We start from the raw sequence: 16748 nt of genomic DNA, 5'->3' as shown, positions 1-16748 counted from the left end.
ATATAAAATACAGACTGTTTTCAATGAGGGTTTCAAACCGATGTGTGCTACACGACACAGTCTTCGCATCGCAAACGAAAATTAAAAACGATTGGAAATGTGGGTTCCGGACCAACATTTTCAAACTGATGTTTGCTATTATATTGTGTTCGACAAAGGTACATGGCAGCTAGTAAAAGTAATTGGACTCGACAGTCTCTCCACGAGACGCCAGGGGTCGAGTTCCTCATAGAAATTTTTTTACGGCGCGAAATATCCAACGTATTCTCCAAACATTTTTAGACATTTTGCTGTGGTCCAAGTGTTAAAGTTTGTCTCTTTTACCGACATTAAGGTGTGCAACTAAAAAAAAAAAAACATTCGCGGCGTGCTGCTCGTGTTGGATAAGGACAAGGCCATCGGAGCCATTATTTGGCCTTTGTCATGTCGGGTTGGGTGTGCCTCCACAAGGAGTTTACGAGTTTTTATAATTTGCGCATGACTGACTTTTCCTAATATCTGCATATGAGGAGATGCTGTGTACGAGTTGGGTGTGCCCCACCTACAGGTTATGACCTTTCCAGTTCCAGCGAGCGCGGATAATAGAAACATCAGAACCATGTTTTAATACATCATTCATCTGATATTGACACCATGCAATTCAGCCTCTTGGCTGCAAAAGGCTTCAAATCAATAAATCAATCATATAACTAGCCATATTCTCGGCGTAGAAATAAGAAATTTGACCGTGATATACATCAACTCAGATAAGAAATGCGATAACTTTCGTGGCATTAGGAAACATAAATGATCTTATATTTCTTTTTCAAAAGAAGCATTGTGTTGTGAGACTTTGTCGAGGGCTTTTTAAACAAAGCCCGCAGTAAGATGCACATCCGTAAAAGTCTGGTGTTTGGTGAAAAGTGAAAAATACAAATAACCTGTGACTGATCTGTAAGTGTCGCTATGTCGCCTGACTAATATGAAAATAGGTCCTAAAGATATATATAAAAATTAATGTGTGTTGTACATTGGAAGCACTTCTCTCTTTGCCAATGGTTTCATCTACTAAATCCCTCAGCTGCAGACGAGGACGATCCTGTCCTCCCGGTCTGTCCACATCCACATCCACTTGGGATGGAATCTGGTGCCATACCTGATGACAGCATCACTGCATCCTCCCTCTTAAGTCCTCATTATGGCCCTCACTTTGGGCGGTTAAACGGTGTAGGCGGTGTAGGCGGCTGGGTATCCGGGTTTAACACAGTCGGACAGTGGTGCCAGGTAGGCATACATTTTCAAAAACTGAACAATGGTGTTCTGTATATTACCTACGTGTTGGGGAAGTTAGTTTTTGACTGCTGATAGATTCACCAGGTTGGTAAACAGAGCTTTAGTGAGTCTAACGACGCTCAAACTTGAAACGATTTGCCTCGCCGATGTTACGGTAACTCGAGTTTCCTTACCACAACACCATCCTGCGGCCACAAATGTCGGCAAGGAAGATATTTTTAAAGGGGGAGGGGGTCATTTCAGATTTTATGCATCTCATGTATTGTCATTAAGAATATGTCACTGCGAAATCAGAATTTGTCAATGTGGCCTTATTTCAGATTACAGAATATATTTTAGACAGATACCTAGTTCTCTTCTTGCTCTTTGTTTTACATTCTTTCCTTTCAGGTGGATTTAGGGGAAATGAAGCGCGTCACGGGCACCATCATTCAGGGTCGCCACAATAACGACCAGTGGGTGACGTCATACAAACTCCAGTACAGTACAGATGGTATTAGTTGGACGACATATTCCGGCAGCAATGGATCAGAAATGGTATTTGAAAAATCAAGATAAATATGATTTTTCCTGAGCATTATTTTGATAACAGAGCCGTTTTGATCTGTCATTTTGACCTGCATAGATTGATAATCTTCTTCTTCGCCGTCGAAATATAGTAAACATATCGTCAGACTGTTAAATTCCTCTCCCTACTAGTTAATAAGCGCACCTGCATATAAATGCAGTCTGTTCTCTGTGACCTTCGCCCGCTCGGCGAGTCCTTCTCTGTACCTTAGCACGATCACTCCTAGTGCAAAAATACATGTGTAACATTTATCCTGATCTGGAATTTTAAACGTAAACGTATTTTTTAACTTCGATTATAATTAGCTTATTGTGATATATCAGTATTACGTAATGTTACCATGCTTATTCTTATAATTTATGTATTACTTGTTGTGATGTCTGTTCGTCAATTCAGCCATATACTGATACATGGCTGCAAGCTGTTGGACAATTGACAATGTTGACAATGAACCATTATACATCGATATACGGAGACTGTTTGGTCATTGATAAGGAGGAAGATCGAGAGCTAAGCAATCTATACGGCATAGAAGAGAACAATATATCCTTATCTAAATTATCCATTATCTTCCAGGTCTTTCCAGGCAACGTCGACAGGAGCCTCCCTGTCACGAACCTACTAAACAACCCAGTTGATGCCCGTTATGTGCGTTTCGTGGTTCAGTCCTGGGCTGGGGACATCGCCATGAGGGTGGAGATTGTGGGCTGTAACACCAGTAGGTTATCAGATGTGCCTAAAAATTCCTAACATCTTTCAATTGTCAAATATTGTTTTAAACCAATGTAGAATGGAAAATAAGCATTACATCACGTGATGATTGGTACAGACTGGCACGTAATCTTTTATAAGATATCATCCTGTACTTAATTTTTTTTCTAAATGAATTATTTCTATACTGTATAAGCATTAGTGCGACTGCAAAACTGACTCGTAAGGGTATATATGTCACTAGTAAAGAAAGAGATAAAGAGCTATATGAAGGTGTAATTACGAGTGTTGTACATCCTCGTCGCCAATAGTTTTATCTACTCGATCCCCCAGCTGCAGTACTCCTCCCAGCCTGCCCACATCTGCTTGGGATGGAATCTGGTGCCATACCTGATGACAGCATCACTGCATCCTCGATCCGTAACCCCTATCACGCGTACAATCCTTCCCGCGGGCGGATGAATAAAGGTGGTGGTGTAGGCGCCTGGATGCCCGCGTACAACACCATAGGGCAGTGGTTTCAGGTAGGCATGCATATTCATGAACTGAGCAACCCTGTTCTGTATATCTTCTGTATCACTTCAGTGTAAACTGTTTAACACATGTTTGGTACCGATATTATTGTATGGATCTGCAATAGTAATATGAATTCAAAATCTCCGATATAAATGTTCATTCTAAATGCGTCCTTGGAGTAGCCAGTAACTTTACATGTAGAGCGGAACTGGGACGTTTTCCGTTGCTAATAGATACTTAACGCAGAATGTACAGTTACTATGTTAGCTTATTTAACGAAGTGCATAAGGGTAGTCCTCAATATGAAGCCTATATGGTACAGCAAGATCTACATCGCCGAAAAAACATGTTAAAGGAGTCCAGTTTTAACTACCTAACTACATAAACGATCACTCAAACACACCTTCTCATTTAAATGAACTAAAAGAAAAATTGACGGATATTTTCATTCAAAACCAAAAACAATTCAGAATTACATATAAAACGACTAAGAGAAAAATAAGGCAACAAATGGACGTACAAAACATTCAAAGAGATTTATGAAATATAAACATATTTAAACATTGCAAACTTCGAACATCGTAGAGCGATGTGTGAACTTCCCATAATTAAGGCTATTTAAGTATTGTTATATTACCTCCGTGTTTGGAGAAGTGACTTTTTACTGTTGATAGATTCACCAGGATGGTAAACAGAGTTTTAGCAAATCTTAAAAACACAACCTTGAAATGATTTACCTCGCTGATGTTTTTGTAACTCGGTTATGTTTTCACTTTAGACTTTATGCATCGTACAAATTGTCATTATGAATATCTCACTGCAAAATCAGGATTTGTCAATGTGGCCATATCTCAAAATATAGAGTATGTTTTAAACATGTAGCTAGTTCTATTCTTGCTATTTATTTTACATTCTATAACGAAAGAGAAAATATTGCCTTTCAGGTGGATTTAGGGGAAATGAGGGGCGTCATGGGCACCATCATTCAGGGTCGCCACACTGCCGACGAGTGGGTGACGTCATACAAACTCCAGTACAGTACAGATGGGATTAGTTGGACGACATATGCTGGCAGTAATGGCTCAGAAATGGTATTTGAAAATTAAGATAAATGCGTATTTACGAAGTGTAATAAGGAATTAATTCTTCTGAAAATTCTTCTCCTGAAATTCATTTTAACGGAACCGTTTTGTCCTATCATTTTGGTCTACAGTATTGATATTTTCTTCTCCGACGAAATATACGGAGACTCTTTGCAGTTGGTCATTGATAGTGAGGAAGATCTAAGAGAGCTAAGAAATCTACATCATATAGGCGAGAAGAAAACTCCCTTATCTAAATTTATCCATTATCTTCCAGATCTTTCCAGGCAACGCCGACAGGAGCCTCCCTGTCACGAACCTACTGGACAACCCAGTTGATGCCCGTTATGTGCGCTTCGTGGTTCAGTCCTGGGAAGCTCTTATCGCCATGAGGGTGGAGATTGTGGGCTGTAACACCAGTAGGTTATAAAACTGGATCAGATGTGCCTAGATATTCCCAAGATATTGAACTTGAATCTATAATCAACCATATTTTTTTTAAATCAATGTAGAATGGAAAATAATCATTTCATCACGTAATGATGGGAACAAACTGGTACGTTATCTTTTAAAATATTTATCATAACTTTTTTTCTTATCAATCATTGTAAGTCCTCGCCGAATTGCAGAAAGGAAGTCCAGCGTTTGGTGCGCAGCCATAAAAGTTTTTAAAAGTCTCAATAAGTACAAAAATATACAAACATGAAGTCAAAAGTATTAAAATTAGGAAACAGGACTACCTATGTCAATGTTTTCATTTGCTTGATCCCCCAGCTGCAGTTCTCCCACCAGCCTGTCCACATCTGCTTGGGATGGAATCTGGTGCCATACCTGATGGCAGCATCACCGCATCCTCGTCCGATGGGCAGTATCACGTACCTTACCGCGGGAGGCTGAACGGAGTAACCGGTTTAGGTGCCTGGGCACCCAGGTACAATATCATCGGGCAGTGGTTGCAGGTAGGCATACATGTTCATCAACTAAGCATTCGTGCTTTTTCTGTACATGATTCTGTACATTATCTTCCTGCTGGAAAAGTGACTAATTTCTATTTGTCAATACGTTTATTATGTTGCTGATTCGTAGTGATGTAAGGTCCGAACAACACTACCTTGAAAATATATCGTGGTCGACGTTTCGGTTACTCCTCAGCTTCCTTCATGGCCATCGTGGGGCACTTATTGGACTGAACTACTCTTTGAGGCAGAACCACCATGCGCTATGAAATATCTGACAGGAAATCGTTTTGATTTCGTGTTGTTTCTGAAGATTTCACGCATTTGCTGCATTGAAGATATCCCATGCAAAATTAGCACCCATCGATTGGTATAACTTTAGCATTCAACGTTCATTTTCAAGAAAGAGTAGATCTGATCTTTTTGCATCTTGATTGCAATTTTATAACGAAAAGTAACTATTGCAGGTGGATTTAGCGGAAATCAAGCGCGTCATGGGTACCATCATTCAGGGTCGCCACTCTTCCGACCAGTGGGTGACGTCATACAAACTGCAGTGTAGTATAGATCGGATTACTTGGACGGCATATGCCGGCAGCGATGGATCAGAAATGGTATCTAAAACATCAAGATGTCGTTTTTTATAAGTTTATGCATGAAACAAAATATCACGAGGTGCCATAATGCATCCTCATTTCCTGAACATCTTATATAGCAATGAGGTTTGGACCCACTGGTTACCTTTGCAGAGACGGTTATGTTTTGGGTAGCGTTTGTATGTGTGCGTGTGTATGTAGAAGAAGAGAGAGAAATATCAATAGATATCAACTATGCAAATAAATACCTCATTTATATGATTAATCAGAAGATACTATAACTCAATATGGGGTTGACTAATCATCATGATTTTTGGTATGTACATAGCTTAAATGATGCTTTGTATGATTAGACTATAATGATACAAATAATTATACAAATCAGATTCTAATTTGCATAATTAATGAGGCAATTTCAAAAAGCCTCTACGTTCCATGATGTGACTATTCAAATATGTAACATTTGCTGAAGAAGAGAGTAATGTTTTAATGAAAATATGCAAATGAAGACCTGATAATCAAAGAGAAACTATTATAAAACCATACTGGTAAATGACGGCAAGTTCAAACTTGTGGCATTTGGAAATTATGTGAATGTGAACAGCGTTGAATTAAATTTTTGTGATATGTGATTTATCCGTTTACCTTCTAGGTCTTTTCAGGTAACGCCGACAGGAGCCTCCCTATAACGAACCTACTGAACAACCCAGTTGATGCCCGTTATGTGCGTTTTTTGCCTAAGACTTGGTATGGGGGCATCGCGATGAGGGTGGAGATTGTTGGCTGTGACATAAGTAAGTTGCAACCCTGGACTTTTATGGTATCCCTGGGACTTGGAGGGGGTACCCCTCATAACGTTCAAACAGTATGGTTTGAGATCATTAGATTTGCAGAGGGTGATGTGGATACAATATTTAATTACTACTGTAATTTTGAAGTCGTTAAGACGTAACATGGGGTAATTATGACGTCATATGTAATTCTATTGGCCAAAACCGTCTACGTAGGGAATTCCCATAATACCTAAAGTTATCAATCAAAAGGTTGACAAAGATCGTGCTTTATTGATATTTAAGTCTACCTAGACTTTGGTTGTCAAAGGCACCACATCGACATATAAATGACATCATAGATTGCCGTCATATGTGTATTTGACTTTCTTTTGGATCCACCATCTTGGATCGACAATCTTGAATTTTTTAATGCCTTTTTTAAACATTTAACCACAAAATACAATAAAACGATTAGCTTTCAATTGATAAAAAGACATTGCCATGGCGACGGTGGTTGTTATTGTTTTAATTTTTACTGTACTCTGCTTAGGGCACTGATAGTTGGTGCTATTCATACGGGATTCAAACACACACACACACACACACACACACACACGCATATACACACACACACAGACAACGACAGCACAACTACATTCTAACATACCCCGCCACAAGAACGAACATCGATTTCGTCACAGCCTTACAACTAAAGCCCACTGATTGGGTTTCAACCGTACACCTCAATGACACAAGATCTAAGTGGTCATGTATACATAAGTCTGACACATCTGGTTGACCAGGAGGGCTGCATGTCTTTCTATTCTTTGTACTGTTGACTAACATACCAAACATTCTTATTGGCTTAGAATGCCTGTGGACAAATGTCTGTACAATTCCTGGAATATTTGCAAACTGGACACAATTTCATCACAGCCTGACAACTAAAAACAGCCCGCTGATTGGGTTTCCACCATACACCTCAATGATTCTACTCTGATAGGACTGCTGTTTGCATTAACAGCCACACACTGTTTAAGAAAAGAACAATATAACAATATTACTCTAGATCTGACGACCTAATATGTTCTGTTATATAAATATCAGTGTATTGTTTGTATATATAATTTCATCACGTAATGATAGGAACAGACGGTCACGTGATCTTATATAGATATCATCAAGTACCTACACACACCCCTAGAATTATTGTACTGTGAGACTTCATCGATGTGTTGAAAGGAAGTCCAGAGTTTGATGTGCAGCCATGGAATATTTAAAAAGACTGAACAGATACAGAAATTTAACAGAAACTATACACAAATAAAGTCAATATCGTCTAAATTAGGAAACAGGACTACCTTTGTCAATGTTTTGCATCTACATGTACTTGATCCCCCAGCTGCAGTCCCTCCAGCCTGTCCACATCTGCTTGGGATGGAATCTGGTGCCATACCTGATGACAGCATCACTGCATCTTCGTTCGATGGGCAGTATCACGTACCTTACCGCGGGAGGCTGAACGGAGTCGCCGGTTTAGGTGCCTGGGCACCCAGAGACAATACCATCGGACAGTGGTTGCAGGCAGGCATACATGTTCATCAACTTAACAATCGTGTTCAGTCCATAATCTCAAAAACAAATTCATCTGTCAGTAGGTTTATCGGGTTGCTGAATATCAGGGATATAAGATAAGAACAACAAAACCTTAAAAATATTTCGTGGCCAATTTTGCGGTAACTCCTCAGTTTCCTTCATGGTGGGATACTAATTGGACTATTCCTTGAAGCAAAACCACAATGTGTATTGAAATATCGGCCAAGAATCTTTTTGATTTCGTGTTGTTTCGACCAAAGATTTTACGCATTAAGAATATCTCATGCAGAATTAGCACCCGTCAATTTGACCTTATTTCAACATTTTTAGTATATCTTAAACACGGATATAGATCTGTTCTTCTTGCTTCTTTAAATTGCATTTTATCAGAAAAAACTATTGCCTTTCAGGTCGATTTAGGGGAAATGATGCGCGTCATGGGCACCATCATTCAGGGTCGCCATCATGACGACCAGTGGGTGACGTCATACAAACTCCGATACAGTACAGATACGATTAATTGGACGACATATGCCGCCAACAATGGATCAGAAATGGTAAAAGATTTCATAAATTTCTGGATTAAACAAAACACCACGAGGCGCAATAAGGCATCCCTCTTTACATTTTATATAACAAAGCGGTTTTTATCTGTGCTTTTGATATTACTCTCTGACCGAATGAACGGAGACTATTGGGAGACTTCTGGTTATTGATAGTGATGAAGATCTAGAGCTAGATGAACTACATTGAGAGATGAGTAGAAATACCTTTATGTGATTTATCCGTTTACCTTCCAGTTCTTTCCAGGCAACGTCGACAGGAGCCTCCCTGTCACTGACCTGCTGAACAACCCAGTTGATGCCCGTTATGTGCGTTTCGTGGTTCAGTCCTGGGTTGGCAGAATCGCGATGAGGGTGGAAATTGTGGGCTGTAACATAAGTAAGTATGTTGTAACCCTGTCTAGCTAGACTAGGCTTTTTTGGATCCCTGGGACTGGGGGGGGGGGGGGTGCTTTCATTTCGGCCTGGTATATAAATATCACTATGTCACCTAACTAATACAAAAATACTAGTAGGTGAAGAAGTGTATAGAAATACATAGTTACGACTAGTGTAGATAGAAAACACCGCTCTCTTTACTAATGGCTTCATCTACTTAAACCGACAGCCACAGGCGAGGACGACCCTGCCGAAGGTGAACAAGTCCTTCCAGCCTGTCCACATCTGCTAGGCATGCAATCTGGTTCCATACCTGATGACAGCATCAATGCTTCCTCGTTCTATGGTCCTGATCTCGAGCCTTACCGCGGGAGGTTATACGGAGTTGCCGGTGGAGGCGCCTGGGTAGCCGAGTTCGACGCCATCGGACAATGGTTGCAGGTAACGTTAGGCATACATATTCCAAAAAAGATTAACTAAACAATCGTGTTCTGTACAGTACTTCCCTGCCTTTTATTTGCCTCTCATTTCCTTTTCTATTTGTCTTCCAGGTGGATTTAGGGGAAATGAAGCGCGTTACGGGCACCATCATTCAGGGTCGCCACACTGAGGACCACTGGGTGGTAATGTACACACTCCAGTACAGTATGGATGGGACTAATTGGACGACATATGCAGGAAGCGATGGATCAGAAATGGTATCTGAAAAATCAACATATCGCTTTGTTTTTCTTTTTAGGATTTAAAGGGGAGCTACACACAAAAAGGAAAAGCCTACTATACTTTGCTATGCTTAATATACCCTAAAGTCAAGTTCTTACTTGTTTCACATAAGTCCGTCATAGTTACGGCATCTACCACCGTTTGAAACTTATGTCGTGCTGACACCTTTTCAACTTTGGTTGGATTATGTGACGTCAGCGTTCTAAATTTCCTAACCGGAATGAAAGGTGCTTTTGAAACTGGCTTTCAAGGGGATGGATTTTGAGGAACGTTCCTAGTTCAACGCCCAATTACAAGTCAATTCCTTTGGAAAGTTCCTTGAAAACAAAAGCCAGATATGATTAGAATGACTTTTCATTCTGGTTAGGAAATTTTGAACAATGACGTCACATAATCCATTCATGAGGTGAGAAGGCGTCGGTGTGGAATAAGTTGCAAACGGTGGAAGATCCCAGAACTATGACAGACGTATGTGAAACAACTTAGAACATGACTTTGGGGTATATTTACCATAGTGTAGTCGGCTTATTCTGTGTGTAGCTTTTCTTAAAATTCAAAATACCACATACGTACAAAGCCTTTTTTCTGAATATTTCATATATCAGAGCAGTTTTGATTCATTAGTTTTATCTGAGCTATTGATAGCGGACGGAATTTAGAGAAACTTTTCGGTCATTGACAGTGTTAGAGATAGTGTAAGAGATGATAAACTAAAGAGTAGAAGAAACCCTAATCTAAAGTATCCGGTTACCTTTCAGGTCTTTCCAGGGAACTTCGACAGGAATACCCCTGTCACGAATCTACTGGGCAACCCAGTTGATGCCCGTTATGTGCGTTTCGTGGTTCAGTCCTGGCGTGGGAGCATCGCAATGAGGGTGGATATTGTGGGCTCTAACACCAGTAGGTTATGAACATGGATAAGATGTGTCTAAACATTCCTAAGAACTTCGTGTCGAATGTATAATTCATTCTTTTTTCTATTTTCAATGTAGAATGGAAACGTTGACAGATAAATGTTTACAATTGAAGTTTATCAGAATTGTGAATGAGAAAAAATCTTTTTGTTAATGGTTTCTTTTGCTTGATCTCCCAGCTGCAGTCCTCCCAGCCTGTCCACATCTGCTTGGGATGCAATCGGGTGCCATACCTGATGGCAGCATCAATGCATCCACTTTCTTTGGTGCCCAACTTGAGCCTTACCGCGGGCGGTTAAACGGAGTTACCGGTGGAGGCGGCTGGGCAGCCCAAAGGAACTTCATCGGACAGTGGTATCAGGTAGGCATACATATGTATTAACTAAACAATCGCATGTTGTACAGTATCTCCCTGTTGAAAAAGTGACTGTCAATAGGTTTCTTAGGTTGGCGAAGATAATCATGGGAATTTAGCGGTTGTCATAACACCATCATAAATAGTTTTCTTCTTCAGTGTAGATTACTCCTTGTCGAAACACAACCCTGCTGTCCTAAACGTCGGCCAGGAAAATCTTTCCCAGGTTGTGATGTTTTGACTTGGTAATTCAATAATATGGCAGTTATAACTGCACATCTTGCTTATTTTGCATTCTAAAACAAGGCATTGCCCTTTAGGTGGATTTAGGTGAGACGAAGCGCGTCATGGGCACCATCATTCAGGGTCGTCACGCTGTTGACCAACAGTGGGTGACGTCATACAAACTCCAATACAGCAAAGATGAGATTACTTGGGCGACATATCCCGACAGCGATGGGCCAGAAATGGTATCTGAAAAATCAAGATGACTTTGTTTTCAGTATCAGATTAAACAAAATACTACAAAGCATTATTTTTTTCTAAACATTTTATATGGCGGAGTGGTTTTGATCCATTAGTTTTATCTTCGCATGTCGGTCTTGGACGGATTGTACAAAAACTATTTTGTCCTTGATAGTGAAGTAGAAGAAACCCTCACCCAAAGTATCCGTTTACCTTCCAGGTTTTTCCAGGTAGTGTCACCTGGTACAGCCCTGTCACGAACCTGCTGACCAACCCGGTTGATGCCCGTTATGTGCGTTTCGTGATTCAGACCTGGCAAAGAAAGGGCACCGCCATGAGGGTGGAGATTGTGGGCTCTACCACCGGTAGGTTATCAACCTGTACAAGATGTGCCTAAACGTTCCGAACATCTTTAAGTGGAATCTAGTCTTCATTCTTTTCCATGATCAATGTAGAATAGAAAAGCTGAAAAATGAACGTTTCATTGCGTAAGGATGGGATAATACATTATAAGTTGTTGCAAGTGAAGGTACCAGCATTGTAAATTGAAAACACTCTCCTTGCTTATGGTTTCCTCTACTTGATTCCCCAGCTGCAGTCCTCCCAGCCTGTCCTCATCTGCTTGGAATGGGATCTGGTGCCATACCTGATGACAGCATCACTGCATCGTCGACCCATAGTCCTGGTGTCGAGCCTTATCGTGGGCGGTTATACGGAGTTGCAGGTGGGGGAGGGTGGACATCCCTGTACGACGCCACCGGACAGTGGCTGCAGGTAAGCATGCATATTCATCAACTAAACAATCGCATTTTGTACATTATCCACTGTGTCTAAAGTGACTTTTTATCCACAGTGTCCAAAGTGACTTGATGTACACATTGATAAGCAAATTCCATTATATTTAAGTTTGTTTCATTGTTTTGACTCTCCATCATTATGTTTTGATTCAATATTTCTAGTCTTTTAAGTTATTGTTACTTCAGTTATCATCCAAATATTAATTTTTTTGTTTGCTGAAGACTTATATTTTCAAGTTAATCTTCATTGCTGCATTATTTGTCATTATTTGATATTTCTAATGTTGCTATGTATTTATATATAAGGAGCTTAACCCCCCAGAAATCGTTGAAAAGCGCCGCCAAGCGACATGTATTTCTGGTAAAACAAATAAACTGTAACTGAAACTGAAACTTTTTTCTGTCAATACGTTAATCAGGTTGGCGAAATGATAGGAATTTAGCGGCTCTTATAACACCAGCGTAAAAAATGTCTACCTGGTCGACGTCAACGTAACTCCTTAGACTCAGTTTCCTTCATCAGGGCAGCCTTATTGGATTGTTGTACTACTTGTTGAAACACAACCCTGCGGTCCTAAATGTCGGCAGGGAAAATCTTTTCCAAGTTGTGATATTTGTTCATACATTTGCCGTATTCAAAAAATATCACTGCATAATCATTATCTAGTTTCACCAACAAATTGTGTCTTCAAGAAATAGGTAACTGCTCTTCTTGCTTCTGTTTTTACTTCTAAAAGCAACAGCATTGCAGCATCTGAATTGCCTTTCAGGTTGATTTAGGTGAGATGAAGCGCGTCATGGGCACCATCATTCAGGGTCGTCACGCTCTCGACCAGCGGGTGACGTCATACTCAGTCCAGTATAGTACAGATCGGATTACTTGGACGACATATGCTGGCAGCGATGGATCAGAAATGGTATTCTTAAATTCCAAATACCCCTTTTCCTTATTTCTATTTTAAATAAAGTGTTTAACTTTTAATTGTGTTCGAAAGATTTTGTTTAGCAGAACAATCTTATAAGTTTGATTTGGGCTATCGATATTGTTAGTCTGAGAAGAAATTTACGGACTGTTAGATCACTGAGGGTGATACAAATCTAGAGCTCAATAAATTGTGTTATACGTATGATTTAAATGTTGAAAATAAACTCACCTGAATTATTTGTTTAACTTCCAGGTCTTTCCGGGTAACGTCTTTGGATCCATCCCTGTCACGAACCTACTAGGCAACCCAGTTGATGCTCGTTTTGTGCGTTTCGTGGTTCAGTCCTGGAATTGGCACATCGCCATGAGGGTGGAGATTCTGGGCTGCAAATCACGTAGGTTTCAACCCGAATGAAAGTTTGAGGGGAATTTTCAATTCTTTTTGTCTTTTCCAGTATCAATGCACAATGGAAACATTCAAAACATCACGTGAGGTTTGGGAAATGAAGGCACGTAGTTTTTTTATCTAGTGAAACATCACGAGGCACTTACATTTCTTTTCCTCAAGAATTACAGTCTTGTGAGACGTCATAAAGAAGAAAAAAAGAGGTTAGATGATCGGCTATAAAAGGTGGAAAGGCTTTACATTGAATATAACCAGCCATAGGACTGTGAAACTGATGGGGAATGCTGATGATGCACTAGAGACTAGTACTAGTGCTGTGTATACGTTTACTGTAGTGACAAGTATTGTAAATGGGAAACACCACTCTTTTTGCCAATCCTTTCATCTACTTGATTCCACAGCTGCAGTCCCGCCAGCTTGTCCACAAATGCTCGGAATGGAATCTGGCGCCATACCTGATGACAGCATCACTGCATCCTCGACCTTAAGCCCTGGATACAATCCTTATCTTGGGCGGTTAAACCGTGTTGAAGGCGCCTGGGCAGCCAAATACAAAATCATCGGACAGTGGTTGCAGGTAAGCATCACGCCTGTTCATAAACTAAGCAATCATGTTCTGGACATTATGTCAATTTTGAAACAGTAACCACTTAGAGGAAGGCGAAAAGGACAAACTCCTCCTCACACTGGGCTAAGTTCCGTAAACTGCGTAATAAACTTAAGAATCTTCTGTCTAAGAAGTACAACACCTACCTGAACAGTCTGTATTCAACCCTGAAGGAATCTCCAAAGCAGTTCTGGGCGTTTGTTCGGGCCAAGTCTAAATCCAAGACCCTTCCACCAGTGGTACAGCTTGACAGTACTATTACCCAGTCTCCAATGGAAAAGTCATCCCTGTTCAATGACTATTTCTACTCCACGTTCACAAAACCAGACAAGGACACTACATATCCTACTATAGATACTGTACGTGACGATGCTTTATGTAACTTAAAGTTAACGGTTGATTCGGTTTACAAGGTGCTTGCCACACTAGATCCAAGCAAGGCCTTAGGCCCCGATGCAATGTCTCCTCTTGTTCTAAAGAAATGTGCTGACATTCTCGCACCTTCCTTGGCTCTACTGTTTAACAAATCTATTGCTTCAGGGAAATTTCCCACTGACTGGAAAGATGCCCACGTCATTCCTGTCCACAAGAAAGGTAGTAAATGGGTAGTTTCCAACTACAGGCCTGTTTCCTTACTTTCTACTCTAAGTAAAGTCATGGAAAGGTGCGTACATGACAGTATATCAAGTAGACTACACGGCTCAATACACAATCTACAGCACGGCTTCATGAAAGGCCGTTCTACAACAACCCAGCTTTTGGAAGTTTACCATCATGTTGGCTCAGTTCTTGATGAGGGCGGCCAAGTTGACATGTTGTTTTTAGACTTTGCTAAAGCTTTTGACTCCGTTTCCCACAGTCTTCTAGTTCACAAATTACAAATGTTCGGTTTTTGTGGAAATTTTCTGTCATGGATTAAGCCCTACCTGTCAAACCGCCGACAAAGAGTGGTAGTTGAAGGAAGTAAGTCGGAATGGCGTCCCGTGACGTCTGGAGTCCCCCAGGGCTCTATCTTAGGTCCGCTGTTGTTTTTACTCTATATAAACGACCTACCTGACTCTGCCAGCAACTCTATGACAGCGCTTTTTGCGGATGACAGTAAGTGTTTCCGTGAGATCCGCAACACTAATGACTGTATGAAGTTACAAGAGGACATTTGTTCACTGCACGACTGGAGTAACACATGGAAGCTGAGTTTTAATCTATCCAAGTGTAAAGTGTTGAGATTTACTCGTTCCAAGTGTCCTATCACCTACAACTATCACATGTCAGGTTCATCTTTAAATGTTTTGGACAACATGTCTGACCTCGGTGTCACAGCAAAATCGGACCTTAAGTGGGACAACCACATTGTCAGTACAGTAGCTAAAGCAAATTCATTGCTTGGTTTTCTAAAACGTACCGTAGGCTTCAGTTCCAACTCTGACATTCGGAAAGCGTTGTACCTTTCCATTGTCAGAAGTGTACTGGAATATTGCTCACCAGTTTGGAGCCCTACGTCACGTAAGCTCACAGCCCTTCTTGAGGGTGTCCAGCGGAGGGCATCGAAAATCATTCTTGGGCCTTCCGCAGGTCACCTCGACTACAAGTCAAGACTGTCTAGCCTAGGCTTGCTGCCTCTGTCTTACAGAAGGGATGTATCCGATGTTATAACATTTGTTAAGTCCCATGCAAAGGTGTTTGACTCGGATGTAGCCAGGCTAGCTAACTCTCCTACAAGAACGCCCCGTAGTCTTAGAGCATACATGTTAGTTCCACATAGAGTAAAAACATCAACATTTGTGTCCTCATTCACACCTCGCTTTATCTCGATTTGGAACAGACTTGATGTTGTAACAAGAGGGCTGGGAGCAAGTGCTTCAAGCCCTGCTGATGTGGCTACCTTCAATAGGAAACTCGTTTCTTTCATGAGAAGCAGGTTCAGCCAATCATTCAACTTAGAAGAACCCTGTACTTGGTCACTAGCGTGCAGTTGCTCAACTTGCGTTGCTAATAGGCCCCGCTAATTTGTAATACTACCTCATTATTGTATCTTGTGCTGTTTCTTTCATTCATTTTTATCTTTGTATTGTATATCTTGTTAAGTTAATTTAAGTTGAATACCATGTCGATTCATTTATATTGGTCATTTATATTGTATTATTATGTTTTGATATTGTGTACAGTTTGTATGTTTCGGCATGGCGGCCTTGAAAAGGTGACCCCTGCGGGGGTACACCTGTTCCGCCATGCCTTCCAGTTTTGGAGAAGTGAAATAAATAAATAAATTTCATCTGGTTTTTAAATCATAGGGATTCAGTGGTTCTTACAAAACAACCTTGAACGATTTCCCTTCGTTTTCTCCATGATGGAAGCTTGGTTTGATTGTACGGCTCCTTGCCACAACACTTGACTACTGTCCCAACTTTTGGCCAGGAAAATTCATCAAGACTTCGAATTCCATATATATGCTTCATTGAGAATATCTATGTAACTGTGGCCTTATTTCAGCATACAGAGTGTGCCCTCAAGAGATAATTAGACCTTCTCTTCTTTCGTCTTATTT

Source organism: Branchiostoma lanceolatum, chromosome 9, assembly GCF_035083965.1.
Source record: "Branchiostoma lanceolatum isolate klBraLanc5 chromosome 9, klBraLanc5.hap2, whole genome shotgun sequence".
Taxonomy (NCBI): Eukaryota; Metazoa; Chordata; class Leptocardii; order Amphioxiformes; family Branchiostomatidae; genus Branchiostoma; species Branchiostoma lanceolatum.
Note: the sequence above shows the minus strand (reverse complement) of the source record.